A 19,905-nucleotide genomic window follows, 5' to 3' on the forward strand; every position below is an offset into this window, starting at 1 on the left:
ACAAAGGTTTTAAATGAGATAACGATTCGACGTACTCCTAAATAAAAATAAAAATCTCTGTTGCATCAAAATAAAATTATACGTACAATGTATGTTATTGACAGAAGTAATATACATCGGACATGATACCAAAGCACAAAAGGGTTATCTATAGAAGAAGGTGGACAACATTATAAGGGAAAGAATAACGATTTCTCTTTTATTTATACAAAAATTAACAGCATAAATACTCTTACAAAAACAGAAGAAATCTTGAAGAGAGAGAGACAAGAAAAATGTGAAAAGGACCCAACAAATAAAAAATAAATAAATAATAGGATTCTAGAGCGGAAGATGATAGGGAAAACGTAATAGTTTGGTAGTATTGGCAAATTTTGACAATAATAGTTTGTAAGTAAATTGACAAAGTATATACAAACAAAAACGACACAAAATATTTGAAAGCATTTTAGAACTACCGGTATATAGAATGATTATACGAAAAGAGTTATGTCTGAGGCCTATCTACATCTATGTTACGTAAGAGGAACAATGAACGTGGCCAAAGGTAGAGTTCGTTGTCATGGTTATAAACTCGAACAATAGAAGGGCGGATTATGAGGTACTAGGGTGCCTGCCGTCATGAGATTTTTTCAGGGCGAGCGCGGATTACGCTGCTCCCAACGAAGTACCAGCAGTATCAGAATTTCATGTGAAAGAAAAATGGACATGCTTATGAAGAAAAAAAAAACGATTATAATGAATAATATGAAAGTACAACAAACAGGAGCAATTGAGAATGTTAGTTTATATTTTGCACGATTGGAGAAATAAAGTATCATAAGCCGTAATCTTGAATCTTGTGCAAGAGTATTGATTTATCTTGATTTTTTTTGTGATGTGAGCAAAATAAACGCAAATTTCTAAACGAATGTCAATCAATGATTTGTTACCTTCCTTCCATTACCCCCACCTAACAAACAAAAAAAACGCAGGAGACACATTAGTATACTTGGGGGAGGGAGGAAGACAAAAAATGTATAATGAGTGCAGTTTTCACATTTTAATGAGATTTATTGAATGGAAGAGTAAAATCAACCCAAATTTTTAAACGATTATAAACGAATTTTTATAATTATTAATTGCTTTCCTTTCATTATTCATCACCCTCCCCATCTAAATAATGATAATGATAATAATATGATGATGATTATAATGATAATAATAAGCCGGAGAAACACTATAGTACGGGGGGAGGGGGGGGGGGGGCACGGGGCAGAATGCGGATAGGGAGCCAGACTGCACCCATAATGGGTGGCCAGTGAAGAAACAAAAGAGAGAGTGGGGAGAAAAGAGGGAGGAAAAGAGATGAACAGGAACAAGAGAAAATATTTTCTTTGGAGAGGGCTTTATACCAAGTTCAAAGATAAAAATAATATTTAAAAACTTTCGTAAAATGTGTTTTGCCTCTATGAGTTACATGACAATGGAATAGCATAGTCTCCAAAGAAGAATTCATGAATCAACACTTGGCTTTATGGCGAGCACGCAATTGTTTAAACCGGCGAGAGAGAAAAAAACAACACTAGTCTTTATTTCCATTAAATGCTGGAGAATTAATTTTGAATGGGGCTCCCATAATGTGTTTAGATTGACACCTCCAAGTTACCTCCCCGAAAAAAATCTACTTTTTAAAAATTCATTCGGTTATATATACACAGATAAAACGTAATTGTTTAAAATGCTAACAGTTCATTACCATACAACAGCTTGTTGAATTTTTAAACAGGTCTTATTACTTGTAAACAACCCTTTTAAACGGTGTTTACCGTGTTTTTATTGTGCATAATGATCCATTCCAAACATATAGGCCCGAATTCACAAAGCAAGGTTTGAGCTCAGACCAAGGTTTGAGCTAAAACCTCCTTTTGTTTCGCCAAACCTCCCTTTGTTATTTACAAACCTGGTTTGTAAATAACAAAGGGAGGTTTGGCGAAACAAAAGGAGGTTTGAGCTCAAACCTTGGTCTGAGCTCAAACCTTGCTTTGTGAATTCGGGCCACAGAGTACAGTGCTAATTGGACACGAACTCAAGCTAAGCTAAATAACTTAGTTTAGCCGCAGAGGGAGCTAAACAAGTATGACGAATCTTTCAATGGGTTGAAAATTAATCGTGGTTTTTCTGGCTTGAAAAAGACGTCACGGTCTTCGCACACACACAATGCGGCTTTTCGTGGGCAAATCGTGCATCCGGGATGCGTTATTTTTTTATGCGGCACAGATTGGGGCTTTTTTTTAAAAGGGGTCTTGATTTACAGACTAATAGTGGTCGTGTGCGTACTAGTTGTAGAGGTCTGTTTTTAATAGTGTTACATGTAATCCACTACCGTATGGAAAATCATTACATCAACAATTAAAATGCAATTGAAAATCTGAAGAGGAGGCAGCACGTCAACAAGGAGAACATCACAATAATTAGTCAATAAAACTTAATTAACTTAAACGAAGAGGAATGTTATCTAAACACATAGTTCGCGATGGATATTCAAACTTCTTCGCAGCGCTAATGCGCTACCGAACATGCCTAGTCTCACGTACGTGCAGACATTATTCAGAAGGGAAAGAACGTACTTCCCATAGGCTCAACACGTACCATGCCCCAATCTGTGCCGCATAAAAAAATAACGCATCCGGGATTAACTCCGACAGCTTTGATGCATGCGCTCTCAGGTTAATAAGCCGCGTGTTTACTGCCACTCGAATTAATCCAAGGCGCCTAACATGTCATTAACTTCTCTTCTCTGACTGTCAAGTATTAGGTATTCCTTTAATTTCCTCTTAATGATCATTGTTTCCTATTTCTTTTACACCATTGGGAAGGGAATTCCAATGTTTTATGGCATTGTAAAAAAACGAATTTCCAATACTACCTACTCTTTCTGGTAAGTTAAAGTTGAATCGGCTATTTCTTGTATTATAATCATGTACGTCAGTAACAAGATCGAAGTTGGATCGAATATAATGATTCGACCTAGTATGATATATTTTATGCACGTGATGCAATACGTGTTATTTTGATCTTTGGTCGACTTCAAGAAAACCAGCTTTAGAAAGTTCGCTGTAGCCAACATGAGTTCTTGGACCAGAACAGTTGATAAATCTCACCATTTTGTTCTGTATAATCTTCAACTTCTTTTGATCTGACTTGTTTATGTTACTATACCATGCAGGGTTAGCATAGTCAAATAAACATTGAATAAGAGCAAAACAGAGTGTACGTCTTGCTTTTAAATCCATACAACTTTGATATCTGTACACAAGTTTCAGACGAGAATTTGCTTTTTTTACAACTGATTCTACTAAAGATGAAAATGAAATTGCGCTAGCCAACTAAATGCCTAAATACTTCACAGACTCTTTTCTCTTGATTGCTTGATTATTGTGTGTCACTTTGAATTCAAATGACTTTTTAGAACTACTTTTAGAACAAAATAAAATGCTTTCTGTTTTTCCCAAGTGTAAAGAAAGCTTATTATCAATCATCAAATCGACACACGTAGACAGCTGTTCACTGAGCTTTTCCTCAATATATTTAGGATCAGGATTTGAATAGAGTAGTACGCTGTCATCTGCGTACAATAATAGTTTGAAGTCTTTTATACAAATACACATATCATTTATATAACTTGAAAATAGAATTGGGCCTAAAATGCTTCCCTGAGGAACACGGTACACCGCATGTTATAGGCATTAGTTTGGAACGAATATCATGAATGGCCACTACTAATAGGTGTCGATTAGATAAGTAGGATCTGAACCAATCTAAACTTGCCTTATCAAAACCCATTCTTCTTCAATAAGACGCAATGATTAACTGTATTAAAAGCTTTTTGCAGATCAAGGAGCACCATACCAACAAAGCGCCCTTGGAAAGTTTCTCTCCTCAAATAATCAGTCAAATGTATTAGACATGTTTCAGTCGGATAATCATGTCGAAAACCAGATTGAAATTCATAAATTATGATTTGTTTTACCAGTAATGGATGAGACCGCGTTGTCTCCGTAACATATTATGTCATCCTACATTCTAGCTCAGTTTATAATTGTATTATTCAGACTTATACTTAATTTGGAGATGTACTTTCTTATTAGAAAATGCCAATTTCAGGTTCAATTCAAACACATTATCAGATGTGTGAAATGCAAGCCATTTCTACGCAACTTTCATGATTTTTATGTTTGAATATGGAATCAAAAAAAAAAAAGAAAAAAAAAGAACATTTGTATTAAACAAAAATAGAAGTTTGGTTCAATGCAAATTGCAATGAAATTGCTCATGCAGAGGGAGGGGGGGGGGGGGTACTCCTCTGTACAAGAAGATTACATACTTGCCACCATAACTGGAAAACTTTTAGGGTTATTAATTCATAGAGGAATAAACACAATGATAACATGCCACTGCATGGCTTCCTATGATGACAAGTATTAACATGTCATAAAATGGATGATTATGACTTGCATTGCTAGTTATTCTTAAAGGTAATACAAAGTTTTGGGAAATTTTGAAAATTGGGTAGATAGTGAATCTTTACAATTTTGATATATTTGGATGCCCCTGTGGATATATTTTAAGCACTAAAAAAATTAGCCCCTAAACACTTCTGTTTTCGAGAAAAATTGAATATAAAAATTTACCGGTGCTCCCGGTAAATTTTGATAAATTTCAAATAGCGCCTATGGCCGTACAATGGTAGCTGCGACCATGAAAATCTCAGAATATTTAGTTGTAATATAAAATTTCCAAACGGGAATAGCTAATCGGTCGATTTTAGTCAAGAAACATTGTTTCAAAGCTAAATTAACATCTTGACCTTGAGAGGGAGCTATACAACATAAAGAGTTTATTATTTATAATTTCATAACTTCAGACTCGATTTCAACCGCGACAACGATCAATGAATATTATAGGAACGCATATGCTTCCAATATTTTAATTTGAACCGAATTCATGACCCCATACCAAAACTTTGTAATACCTTTAAGGAAATCATAAAGTTGCACAAATCAGTATTATATAAGTACTATATGAAGGGAAACATAAATGTAGGTTAATGATGTGCAACGGTCATGTAAGGTTAATACCTTGACTTATAATCAGCACTTATCCCTTTTTTATTTGCTTTTTTTCCCTTCTCCTTGTCTTCTCCCTCTAGCTATAGTGTTTCTTATTCCGCCTCTCTGTCTTCCCCCTTCTATTCTTGCATGTCTCCTTCCCCTTTTATTCCCCTTTCTCCCACTTCCCCTTCACCTCCTTCCTTTATATCGAGTATGCAGTTCACATTTTTTACATGCGAAATTTCCTGGAAAATTATGAAAAAAGGCACTTCGAATTTTGATATATGGGTAATAACCTTTTTGAATAGAATGCAATTTGGGGAAGAAAAAAAAATCACCCCAAAATCATGTTCTTTTACTTAAAATTGCGTTGTTAATTAATTTCAATTCCGTTGAGATTGGTATAAAAATGTAGATAATTTGATCTACTTTAATATGACACGAAACTCATGGTGGTTCAAGGTTCCCTTAAAATATTATTAACAAAATACGATTTTTCGTCAAAAGGGCAAATAAAAAATTTAAAAATCTGAAATATTGTGTGATATGATAAAATCTTTCTAATAAATAACTTGTGCTTAGTTTGATAGTGGCAGGCATCTCAAAAACTAAGCATGGACCTATATAAGCATCATATTTGACTTTGACCCTCTGTATTTTAAGGTACCAAAACTATATCAGCGTGTTGAAGGCCTAGTCTATCGTCATAAACGCATGCTGATAATTCACAAAAAGAGTGGAAATATTGATTTGATATCTAAACAAAATATTTTTAAAATGACAACAATAATGCACAATTATTATTTAAAGTTATATATTTTCCAATATTTATCAATTTCCAGTGCACGTCTTTAAAAATGACGCTTATAGCTTTGTAATAGGGTCTTGCAAATAGACAACGTTGAATCCTGCCGAACGCTAAATGAAAGCGTTTCGTGCAGCAAAGTATAGTTAGCTAGGAATCTGTGCATAAGGCAGGGGAGTTCGAAATGTCACATAGCACACATAGGCCAGGAAAGATATCACATTTTTTAGGTAAACCTCAAACAAATTGCAATAAAATATTTTTCGCTGCAATGCATTTTAGTAAGGTCCCCCAAATGACATACTAAAAGTCCGAAAAAATCCGTGTAGTGGAAGTGACCCTCATTTGCATAAATCCAATATGGCCGCTATTTCGAGGATTTTCACATAGATTTGTCATATTGTTCAACTTGTATGGGCTGTTGTGGCATTAAACAAATTGCAAAAAAATATTTTTTACTGCAATGCATTCTAGTAAGGTCCCCCAAATGACATACTAAAAGTCTAACAAGATCTGTGTAGTGGAAGTGACCCTAATTTGCATAAATCCAATATTCCCGCTATTTCGAGGATTTTCACATAGATTTGTCATATTGTTCAACTTGTATGGGCTGTTGTGGCAATAAACAAATTGCAAACAAATATTTTTTTACTGCAATGCATTCTAGTAAGGTCCCCCAAATGACATACTAAAAGTCCGACAAAATCCGTGTAGTGGAAGTGTCCCTAATTTGCATAAATCGAATATGGCCGCTATTTCAAGGATTTTCACATAGATTTTGTCGTATTGTTCAACTTGTATAGGCTGTTGTGGCACTAAAGGTGTTGGAGAAGTGATCTGCTGTACATTTTTTTTATCAACTAAAATACCCATATACTACAGGTATATCACACACCTGAAACAATTCCCCCCTTCCGCACACCCACACCCACACCCAAACAATCCAACATGTAATTTATGCTCAATTTATCACCTTTAATTGCAGATGATGTTATTTCATTATGCACTAGACAAATATATTGTAATACGCAACACAAAAATCATGTCATTTTAGTTTGAAAAAACTCAAACAAAAGTCTTCAGAAAAACTGGCCCTTATGAGTATCCGTACAAACACAAGAGCTGCTGGTACGTTATAGGGTTATGTAGGGGTACAGCCTGTACATTACATTATCCTCATGGTCATTGGATTGGTTAAAAGTTGTTCTCATTGCATCAGTTTACTTTAGAGAGGTGACAAACAGAAGCATACATTGCATACTTATGGCTCATCACAATACAAGAATATTACTGCGGTATTGCGCTCCCTAATCACTATTTTTGTCAAATATTCAACTAAGTTAGACCTAAAAGCGTTTATTAATTGTGTGATATCCATTGATAAAGCTTAATGCCTCATTCATAGTCATTCATTGTAGAACTTTAAAGTTGAACACCCAATAACAGTTTAATTATATTATCGATGGAAAGCTTATAATGTGCAGAATACAATATATGTTTTTAATTATTAAAAAAAATGACCCCACATAGGCACAATGACTAATCAAAGTTTGTCACTCCACCCCACTTCATCTAAGGTAATTCAGATGTCAAATTAAGCCTGTAATTCATGACGTCACAGAATGTACACCTTTCTATGCAGTGCTACAAAGACAAGCCTACACATTAGCCTACATCAATAGGAGGGGGTTTTAGTTGCTGGTGTGGTACTGGTACTGGTTGTCCGATTACTGTAGTTGTATAGTAGGAATATGCATGAAAATAAATAATACTTGGTCCTAAAATGTGTCTAGAAGACTTGCATCTGTCAACGATCTTCCCGCAGTTGATGCTGTATACCATAAACAATGCATAGTGAACTTTAAAACTGAAAAACAAATAACAATGTTATACTCTGTGAGCACAAGCACACAGGCTAAAACTGGCCGACCTAAGGATGAGGTGAAATTGACTGCATTCTTAAAGTATTTAAGTTCCTGGAGGAAAATTATGAGGAACAAACATCAGTAGTTGATCACTGAAATGCAAGAGTATTTACTGGATACAGATCATGGGGCCTACAGTGGGGTATACATGAAAAAGAACATACAGTGGCACTTTGGTGAGAGGGTTGTTATAACTGAACTGAACGGAAAGAACAACAAACCAAAGCAGGAGAAAATGAGGATCATAAGGACTGCTGCCTCACCGTATATAGAATGACGTCAAGCTAAAGAATGACGTCAAGCTAAAGAAAATTGCAAGTGACGCGTTTACCCAACCCCTGCTGAAATGTCGTACCACTGCTATACTTTCATTTCTCACATATTCACTGCAAGCGCTATAGAGGAACATGTTTGTTGGCAAAAAGGTAGATGTGATGCTGGCATCTATTGGGCAAGCCATATGAATGCACGCAAAACGTCCAAGAGTTCTCCTTGCTCCTCTTCAGCTTGGTCTTGGATTACAAATACATCATCAATTCTCATCTCGCTTTCTGATCGACACACTGCATGCGGCACTTTCTCAAGAGAGCATTCGGTATATTACAGACAATGCCGACCATAATATCGACACTCCTGAGGTACTTTCCACAGATGGGCACCATAGCCACCAAAACCCCAGTGATAAAGTACTGTAAGCCTATACCTAGATAAACGGTATCCGCTGAGGACATTGCTACTGTTGGACGTATCAACATTGAATACTTCAATGCATCTACACCTGTACAACCTCTGGTTTACCAGCCGATTGGAAATCGGGGAACAGAAGATCCAACATTTAACCTTGATATGTTGTTGAAGACATCTATACTACTGCGGTTCCCAAGGCCCGGAACGATTCAGATGGTAAACAACGGTAAACAACTTCCCTGGACTGTCATCTTGTTTGCTTCTCCCCATGATTGACACGAATCCTAGTGATCAATCCTGTGTTTACTCTACTCAGCGTTTTGTTTGTGCCCGTGCTAAATAGTATAATATAATTATACAATACACCTGTTCTGACTTTTGATCAGCCGCTATGGTGGAAGGCACTCACAATAATCAGGAGCCAGCCAAGTGTGATCGTTCTGCAGGGCATTTGAAGACGGGCTCAGGACTCATGGAACTTCTTGAAGTAGTGTATGCCATAATTATGCTGGGTGGAAAGGCGATCTCTAGAGTTGTGCGGGGACATTTCCTCGTTGATGCTGCTCTAAATACCATGCTGATAGCATACTTGTATAACATACATCTCCCACGATCGAGTACAAACAACCTTCGGAAGTTCCTATAGTGATCACTATAGGAACTTCCAGAGGTTGTTCAGCACCCAGGTGTTCCATGTGGAGCAGATTCCTGGAATTAATTGTGATACAGCAGAATTTTAAAGCCACAGTTCTTGTCGGTGATGACACAAACCTTCTCATCTTGCTAACCTTCTACGTTGATCTGAATGCGAAGGACATTTTGTTTGCACCTGATCAGCCCAAGGCAAACTCCAAGTAGAACCGAAGATGTAATATGAAACAGCTGAAGGAAACTCTAGGAAGGTAGTGTGTGGGACTACTTTCTCTTTGTCCATGTGCTTCTGTGCTGCCAGACAACGTCTCGCATATTTGGACTAGGGAAAGGCCTGCAGCACTGAAGAAAATCATGAAGAATGACGACTTTTGTGAGCTTGCCATGGTACGTCAGCCAGCATCAGACCTGAAGGAGACCATTATTACAGCTGGATAGAAGACACTCGTATGCCTGAATGGAGGTGACTCAACAGAAGTATTGCGTAAAGGTATCATTAATCTTGTCTGCCATATTTTTTTAAGCAAAAACTTTGCCACCAACTTCAGCAGCAGCAAAGTTCCACAGTCTGGGTGTGTACTATCAAATATCAGAATAGACAGGAATGGCAGACAACCTGACATCGGGAAACTGAGTTGGCAGGTCATGGATGGGAAATATCTTCCAATAAAAACTGATAAAACACCAGCACCCGCATCATCACTCCTTAAGGTCATCAGATGTGGATGCAAGAAAGACTGTGCAGCCAAGAAATACATGTGACGGAAGTATGGCCTCCAATGTTCAACAGCCTGCATTGATTGTCGATCGCGGCACTAGCTAGTTGCACTAACTCACCATCATTAGACCTACATGTAGAACTTGATGCTACTACTAATCAGCATGCCACATAAATGTATGTTTGTTGGAGACTACCAATTACTCTAATCAACTTAAAATATGTATACCAAACTGTAGGCCTCATGATCTGCATCCTGTAATAAAAACTGAACTGGGATTGTAAACCAACATACACATATTATTGCTGCTCTGAAATGCACTATAAATTGAGAATCAACACAAAATTTATGCAAATTAACCCATTAAAAAAAAAATGTATGTGCATGCAAATTAAAGAACCAAATTATGATACATTCGAAACATACAAATATTTTACAACATGAATAAGCGTTGTCGCAATTATTCTGAATATATCATAGGACAAGAAATATAAGTATAATCAATTCTCTACAAAAATGCTTAATTTGGCAGCCATTTTGAATTCAAGCAGATTGAAACACTCATGCAACTGGGTATATGAAACCTTGAGCAAACAAAATCATTCCAGGAAATAACATTTTAGACTTTCAAAGTACACCCAAAGTATGCTAAAAGATATGTATGGTGAATAATTTGACCAAATCTAGGAAAATTAAACCCTAGAATTGGTGGCCATTTTGGATTTATGTAAATTTGACACACTTCCACCACACGGATTTTGTCGGACTTTTAGTATGTCACTTTGGGGACTTTACTAGAATGCATTGCAGTAAAAAAAAATGTTTTTGCAATTTGTTAAGTGCCACAACAGCCCATACAAGTTGAACAATATGACAAAATCTATGTGAAAATCCTCGAAATAGCGGCCATATTGGATTTATGCAAATTAGGGACACTTTCACTACACGGATTTTGTCGGACTTTAAGTATGTCATTTTGGGGACATAACTAGAATGTATTGCAGTGAAAAATATTGTATTGCAATTTGTTAAGTGCCACAACAGCCCATACAAGTTGAACAATATGACAAAATCTATGTGAAAATCCTCGAAATAGCGGCCATATTGGATTTATGCAAATTAGGGACACTTTCACTACACGGATTTTGTCGGACTTTAAGTATGTCATTTTGGGGACATAACTAGAATGTATTGCAGTGAAAAATATTGTATTGCAATTTGTTTAGTGCCACAACAGCCCATACAAGTTGAACGATATGACAAAATCGATGTGAAAATCCTCGAAATAGCGGCCATATTGGATTTATGCAAATTAGGGACACTTCGATCCACTACACGGATTTCGTCGGACTTTTAGTATATCATTTGGGGGACCTTACTAAAATGCATTGTGTTAAAAAATATTTTATTGCGATTTGTTTGACCTCAAACTACAATTTTCCTAGCTTAACAGCAATATGTGTATGAATATGCTATTGGGCGCTATCACTCAATTACGTAATAAGGCTTGATCTTTTGACCCTGACGCAAGGTCGCTAGATTTTTGTCTGGACTAGGATCCCACGTGTAAAACGTAAAACATCGCGAGCGAAGTTTGATTGACGGCGACTTCATGAATATTCATGTGTGTGAACTTTTGACCCTTGACGTCACTTGTAGCAATTGATTTAGACCCTATTCTCGCCAGGTTCTCGGGGATATCGCAGTTCTCGGGGATATCGCAGCCAATAAGGATCGCGCCATCAATCGGCTTAACGTTTATAGTCGGCGAATAACAAACATATATATAGGGTCCAGAACTAGACTACGGCAAATACGGTACGCAAACTAGCTACGTTTGTGCTGGCGAAAATGAGACAGCCGGAGCAATATGTACTTACTAGTACCTATAGACATACTACTAATACTACTAATATATAAACTCCTCCTACTACTTCTACTGCAACTGCTAATACTAACTACTATACTACTTTCTACTACCACTTCAACTAAAATGGAAAACTACAGAAACTACCATTAATACTCCTACTACTTATACTACTACTACTACTACTACTACTACTACTACTGCTACCACTACTATTACTACTACTACTACTACAACTACTTATACTACTTATACTACTACTACTACTACAACAACAACTACTACTACTACTACTACTACTTAGCTACTACTACAACTACTTATACTACTACTACTACAACTACTGCTACTACTACTACATCTACTACTCTTAATTATTATACTACTAGTATTACTATGCCTATCATATAGCTCCGTTTAGTCTCATTTGAGAACGCCCCCCTTATCAGCAGCCTAACATGTACCTTAGCCTATGGGCTTTTACCCCCCAAAAAAATCATTACAAATTCAATTTTAGTTTAAAAACGAAAAGCACATCCACCCCGACGTACGTTATCACCAGCTCTTTCATTGGAACCCTCGTGTCCAATTGACTTTTGAAAGTTCACCCACCGTAATTTGATCAAAATAGGTCGCAAGCTCGCCATTGCCTAGATAACACATGTACAACAAGTCGAACTTTGGACTCAATACTGCTACTACTACTACCACTCATACTAGTAATAATAGACCTACTACTACTAGTACCTTTAAAAATACTACTTATACTACTTCTACTATTACATAAACTCCTACTACTTCTACTACACCTTTACTACTACCACTACTATTATTAACACCACTATTACTACTGCCCAATAAACAAAATCACGTGAAAATCACGTCAATATCGATTATCAAGGTATCGACTTGAGGAGATCGAGAGTTACGTTCTTCAAACACTTGACATTTACGTAAATGTGTTAATACGTTTATTGCACTAGGTCACTTAAAACACACGTACACTAAATCACGCAATTGTCACTGCAATATCATCATTATAATAACGTGATTATCCCTACCTTGGAGACCATGGTTTGTAAACCTAATACTCCCGTTTTTGTTTGGTTATGAAATTACATCTTCATAAACGAAATTATCGCGTCACAGAAACACATGAAGCGTTAGTGATAGTTTTAGTCAAAATATCTGCGTGAAATTCACGTAAATATTACGAGGCTGACTTGAGATGAATCATGTTCTTCATTCACGTGAAATTTACGTCGAAGAGGAAATATGTTACTGTAACCCACGTTCAACCCAATAATTACGCAAATGTTACACAATAAATGAACCAAAATAATGACGTTCTCATACCGTTTTTGAACATCGTGTTTTGGATCTTCCGTAATTACGTCCAGGCGCGCCTAAAGCGGTTTGGGATTAGAGGGGGGGGGGGGGGGGTGCAAACATCTCAGAAGAGAAAGCTAGTTGCAACTGGTCCAGTTGATGAACCAGTTGATGAACCAGTTAATGCCAACTGGTAACCCTAGAAATCGAAATGGGCTAAATGATCCAGTTGATCCATGCCAGTTAGAATTCAACCGGTCTATAGCTGAGCCATTAGAACCATTTGGTAAAACTTCCAACCAGTTGAACGGCAACAACACTTCAATACTGGTAGGTCTGTATTTCCAATGTAAAGGCATTGGTAATAAGTAGACTTACATAATTTAATTAATCGAAAAAAAATCATATACTTGTATTTTATTGAAATTATTTTAGTTCATAGTTAATGTTTCCCTTATTCATGTTTAATACAATGTAATTTATACGAAGTAGCAAAATGTCCTATTAACTGGTACCGGTTATTGCAATGACGATCTTCGTCATTGCCTTGTTTTCGTTCACGTTCTTCCAAATTAATATTCTTCTTCTTCTTCCCAGGAAATCGCATTCGTTTTGCACGTAGTGTTTGTTATTCCTAGTTAAGTGCTTTCCTCATGTCCCTCATGTTCCTCATTTCCGTTCAAATTTCATAGGCATAGTCTCTAGCATCTCATCAAGGTCACCTATATTTTCGATCTTCGAAATCACTCATGCATAACCATCCAGGCGCCATTTTGTCCGTTTCTGGTCCATTTTTAGGTCTTTCTTTCTTCCTTCCTATCTCCACTATCCTAGATCCTACAAACTTCTAATAAATTCCTCTAGATAGTCTAAGAGATGTTCTTTCATCTGCGACGCATAACTTGACCTTCAAAATGCCATCTTCGTACTCAAAATTCAAATCCGAAACCGACTCCATCAAAAATCTCTCAAATTCTTGAAAAATTGACCCGTATAAATCTAAAAACTGCCATAACTTTCTTATATAAATTTCGTTTTGTATTTAAGTCTCACAGTATCCTTATCCCATAATTGCACATAGCCATGCCAAATTTCATGCTCCAATAGCTATGCAAAACATAAATAGCGCCCTCTAAAGTTCTGGGAATTGGCTTTCTTTCTGTGGCCGTATCTTTATTATGGCTTGGCAGACCCGTACCCTTTTTTTGGATTTAGATACTTGAACATATGCCCTTTTCAGCCATATACAAAATTATATACCCTAACAATGACAACATTTGAGAAAATTGCCCTCCAAATTCGCCATTTTCAAGAAAATTGCGAAATAACTTCAACTTGTTCTAAAATTGCGATCATTATACCTACAACAATGAAACTTAGCAGACACATGTATCAATATACGTGACAACTGTCCATAAAGTTGTGTAAATTTTAATGACGTCAGCGCAAAGTTATCGCTAAAAATGATGAATTTACTATGCATTACGTAATAGCGTGTTAAATGCGTGCAATACATTGCGCGCCAATGACAATGGTGTCAACCTGACTGCAATGAAGTGCCCTTTCGATTGATATCAAGTATGGTATATGTTCATACAGAAAATTTAGAGTAAATCGCATTTGAACAAGGGTCACTATACGAATTCCGTCGAGTTTCCGCCCAATTATAACATGTATCGGCTGTGACGTCATTTTTCAGACTGATTTTCGCCCCCTAAACGTTCTTTCTTTTCCTTAAAAATTTACAGTGACATTCCGAGTTGCAATACGCAGGGCACCTCAAAGCCGGATTTTTAAAATTGGTCAAGGGGGTCATTTAAGACGCCATTTTGTCCTATAAATCTTTTTTGCATCTTTTTTTTGCATCACGTGTTTCGATAGGATTATCATAGCAAAAAATTAAATGGTTTACAATAACCACCATGAAATTCTCTTTACAATAATTCCAAATACGTTCCATAAAAAGACATAAAGAGAGAGAGAACAAAACAATTTAAATCCGGTCATAATACATATCCTGTACGTTTTCCGCCCATGCATTACACGCATTGTTTATGGGGCAAATCGGGTTCACGCTTTTGGCCCCCAGAACGATCTATGTGAGTTAATCGCATTTTAGACACCATATTATACTGTTTATAATTATGTTAGTATATACGACCGTTAGTGCCAAATCGCCCGTCATTGCACGCATATCGTTGTGCCACGATTGCAGGTCTAGTTTATATTTGTAGTATTTTTGAAATGAATTGCATATAACTAAATCATCAGTAATTAAGAAATATGCTGTAAATTCAGATAAATTGTTTAAAAAAACAGATTTGCACACACCCCATATTCAATATGCAAATTAATTGGTGTCAGCTGGTTCAACTGGAACTATGCCAACAGTCAGTCATCAACTGGTGCAACTGGAAATATGCACACAGACCAGTTATCAACTGGTGCAATGAAAATATGCCAACAGTCACGGGATTATCACCACGGAACTTAAATGGTAACTGTGAAACCATCAAGACACCCAAGAATAACTGATCTCTCACATCTGGAAATCACGGAATGCCCAGCTTATATTAATAATCCGTTTGAGTCATGAGATCATCACCGCGGAACTGCTGGCAACTTTGACTACCATTTAAATAGGTGTTTTAAGACACCTAATAATGACTAAGTTTTCAAACCTAAAAATCACGGATGCTCAGCTTAGATTAATAATCCGTTTGAGTCACGAGATCATCACCGCGGAACTGCTGACAACTTTGACTACCATTTAAATAGGTGTTTTAAGACACCTAATATTGACTAATTCTTCACACCTAAATATCACAGATTCACAGCTTAGATTAGTAATCAGTTTTAGCCACGTGATCATCACCAAGAAAGTTATGGTAACTTTGAAACCATTTAAAAAGGTGTTTTAAGACACCTGTGGCGTAACCGGGCTCTGCCGGGGTAGCGTTCTGCCTTGCAGTCTCTCAAAACCAGGTCCACGCTCTCGACAATCATTCATCAACTTTATATCTCAGTGGGCTCTTACAAAAGTATATGGTGTAAGAATAAACGTGGACTAGCTCTCAATCTCATTCACTTACTCCCGCAATCACTTAATGTCTGACAGTAACTCAAGAAACAACACTTGCACAGTATCTGCAGTTCAAGTAACTTTACTCGTTCCTGGTAACGGACCTGTCGCAACGACAGCCCGACGCTGACTGACTGACACGACAGCTCAACGCCGACTGACTGACATCTCACGATGTACATGTATATATTTGACAAATAACTATAACGCCCTCTACGTCTTACTAAATTACAGGGCTAGTTATGCTACACACCTAATAATTACAAATTTTTCACACCTAAAAATCACGGATGCCCAGCTTAGATTAATAATCCGTTTGAGTCACAAGATCATCACCGCGGATCTCATGGCAACTTTGAACCATTTAAAGAGGTGTGTAAGACACCTCAGAATTACTAATTTAATATAACCAGAAATTCACGGACAGAACAATAAGACGATTAGCCGGTGTAAGTAAAGTGATTATTACCATCAACCTTGGATAACCTGTGAAACCAATCGATAAAGGTGCTTAAAAGTGCTTGGTAAAGTGGTTATATGGTCATAAACACTTGATTTACAGAGGTGAGTGGAATCACGTTACTCCAGTCGCGTGATAAATTGGTGGTTTTTAGGTTAGATGAATTTGTAAACAGGAGTACCTTTTTTGTTTAAATGAAGGCACGTGTCGATAACGTTTAAATCTAGTTCAAAAGGCACCATACTTTAAAATCACTTAAAATACTCTCCCAAAAGAGGTTACTTTTTAGTGTTCTGTATTGGGTAGGCCTACTACTACTACTACTACTACTACTGGTACTAATACTACCGTTACTACTACTACTAGTAACACTAAATCTACTCCTACTTCTACATCAACTCCTCCTGCTCTTTGTATTACTACTACTACTACTACTACTACTACTACTACTACTACTACTACTGCTACCACGACTATTACTAGCACCACTATTACTAAAACCACTATTACTGCTTGGCCTACTACTACAACTGGGTCTACGACTTTAAGTACTCCTACAAATACCTCTACTACTACCACTTCTATTACTACTAGCATCACTAGTATTACTAGGCATTCTACTACTACTACTACTACTACCACCATCACTACTATTACTACTAGCACCACTAGTACTACTAGGTCTAGGCCTTATACTACTACTACTACTACTACTACTACTAATATCCTCATCTGTAACAATTGTTTGAGTTGCTTCTCCCCTTCATTTTATTCTTGGACCCCTATGGAAACCAGTTTTTTTTTTTTTACTGCAAAAGTGTTTCAACCTATTGTACAAGAAATAAAAGAATATATTTTGAATCTCCTACAGGTAAATATCTACCCAACCAGCAGGACTCACACTACCACAAGAAGACTCCAGTGCAGACTAGCCCAGGTATTATTGTAATATAAGGTCATATTTATTTTAATTTATTATTTGCATTTGGTGTGCTCCTTATTACTTTCTTCTGGATAAGCGTAAAGAGTAAAAGTCGAACCTTGATTAACACTTTGGTTGCCTTCTCTGCCTCTCTGAACACCATACAACAAATAGGTAGCCTCCTAGAAAAAAAATCCTTATAATTTATAAAGCAAGCCAATTTCAAGGATCTCGTCTATACTATTCTAGAATTCAGGATGACCAGAATTGTAATGTTGAAATACCGGAATTCTCTACGCCCTGACTTCACTTACCAGGGCAAAGTATCAGTTTGAAAGCCAACAGCTAATAACAAACAAACAAGGCAACCTATCAAAGTTGTGAAGAATTTATTGTAGTAGCGTACGTGGTACATTTTTGCAATGGGGCTTTAATACGCCTCTTTCCAAAAACATGTTTCTAAATTTGTTCGCGCGCACGAACAACCACTTTGATTATTTTAAGTATTGTATTACGTTATAAAAATACACTGGATTATCTTGCTTCTAAGTTAAGAGCGAGCAAAACGAGCATGATAAAACACTTAATTAAGGTAAAAATGTCAATTAAACGTCAATAGTTCCTAAATAGAAAAATTATGACAATTTTATATCCAGGTATCTTGTTGCTTAATGATATTCGGGCACCTTGTTTCCCAAAATTACCATGTTTCAATCGGGAGCAAAATGAGTAGATCAATAGTTTAAGAGGGTTCACGTTTGAGCGTGAAAAGAGCATATATATATTAAGTTACCATGGCTTAATATCCATAGAAGGGGCACTTTATGTACATCATTGAAAACAAGCACGATCGTATTGTTAAATAAGACGCAATTCATTCCTATGAAATTTTGGGCATTGTGGCCCCCTGCCCCCACTATAAACAGGTAGGATACCTGTTACTACACATAGCTGTTCCGATTGCTTGAAGCTAGGCGTGGGTCTTTAAATGAATGCAAACGGGCTAATTTTGAAGCGACAATAGGCATATATACACGAAGGGCACCTATCAGGGGGGCAATATTAGAAGGGAAAAGGGGCTATTATCAAAAGCAGCAGAGGAACCTATCATATTTAAAAGGGAGACTATTAGATTTGGAAAGGGTCATCCATTCAAGGTGAACGGGGACTTTATTAAAAAGGAAGAAAGGGGCACTTGTCAGAAACTGAAAGGGCGCTTACATGTATAAGAAAGATATGGGGGAATATGTCAAGGTAGGAATATGTCAAGGTAAATAGGGCACTTATCAAAAACGAAAAGCGTCAATTATTACTCTTCAAAAGGGGCACTCATCAGAGGTGAAAAAAGTTCACTGAAAGATTCTAATAAGAGGGATAGGGGGTACTTGCTAGAGAGGAAAGGGGGCACTCATCAGAGTTAAAAAGAGACACTTAAAAGAAGGCTATGGGGCACATACTAGAAATGGAAAGGGGCACCAATCAGAATTATTACAAAGAAAATGGGTCACTTTTCAAAGTAAAAGAGGCACTTATCACAAATAAAAGGGGTCCTCCGTAAGAAGTGGTACTTTACAGGTACTGACAATTAAAGTGCATGCAGTATGACAACGCCCCCCCCCCCCTGGGAGCACTGCCCCGGACAATGCATCACGAAAATAAAAACGGCATTGCGTAAAAGACAACAACTGTGTTTATAGGCCATTGCCCGGACCGTATTCTTGAAATGTCTTGTTTTCTGCGGTTTTCTTCTTTTCTTTGTTATTTTACTTTTTTTAAATATATGGTTTCAAATTACCTATACTTCCATCGTTTTCTTTCACCCCGTACCAGTCAGACCGCAGCCGGTGCGAAAACCCTCTATTTTATTCAGCACGTATGCAAGAATTTACGTGTCTCGCATACGTAATGAGTAGTGCAGACGGTCTTCCCGATCGGCAGTTTTTGCCTTTATAATTGTTCATTTCTCATGAAATGGGTCTTATTTTAAAGATAAGAAGTTGCACTCTCTATATACTTATATGACAATCATGTTAGATATATTTTGGAAACAGATATTTCGCCTTGAAAATGGGGTTTTTCGACGATAAATCTATCTAAAGAGTAGGGCTAATTTTCACATAGAAATCATTCTTGCGTCAAGAAGATGTTATAATCAGCATAAAGCATAAATATTTTTCTTTACAATGATATCAAAATTATTATATTTTACGCTGTCCCAAAGTCAGGAACCAAAAAAGATCACGCTCATGTCCATGAATAATTAAAAAAAGTAGTAAATTTTGCCGATGTGATAATAGAGAGTTCTGATTGGTCAACTACGTCAACTACGTCACATATGTTTCGCTTTGGTTTATTAACATTCTGA

At 36.8% G+C, this 19,905-nt stretch overlaps 1 protein-coding gene across 1 annotated transcript in view; it reads left to right on the top strand.

The window, feature by feature from the left end:
- Positions 1 to 17,493: 17,493 nt before the first annotated feature.
- LOC105444386 overlaps positions 17,494 to 19,905 on the top strand; it is a 39,055-nt gene continuing 36,643 nt past the window's right edge. The window contains exon 1 of the mRNA XM_030993675.1: positions 17,494 to 17,555. The gene's annotated coding sequence lies outside the window, so the exon portion shown is untranslated. The remainder of the gene's footprint in view (positions 17,556 to 19,905) is intronic.

Source organism: Strongylocentrotus purpuratus, unplaced genomic scaffold (genome assembly GCF_000002235.5).
Source record: "Strongylocentrotus purpuratus isolate Spur 01 unplaced genomic scaffold, Spur_5.0 spur5_scaffold_20, whole genome shotgun sequence".
Taxonomy (NCBI): domain Eukaryota; kingdom Metazoa; phylum Echinodermata; class Echinoidea; order Camarodonta; family Strongylocentrotidae; genus Strongylocentrotus; species Strongylocentrotus purpuratus.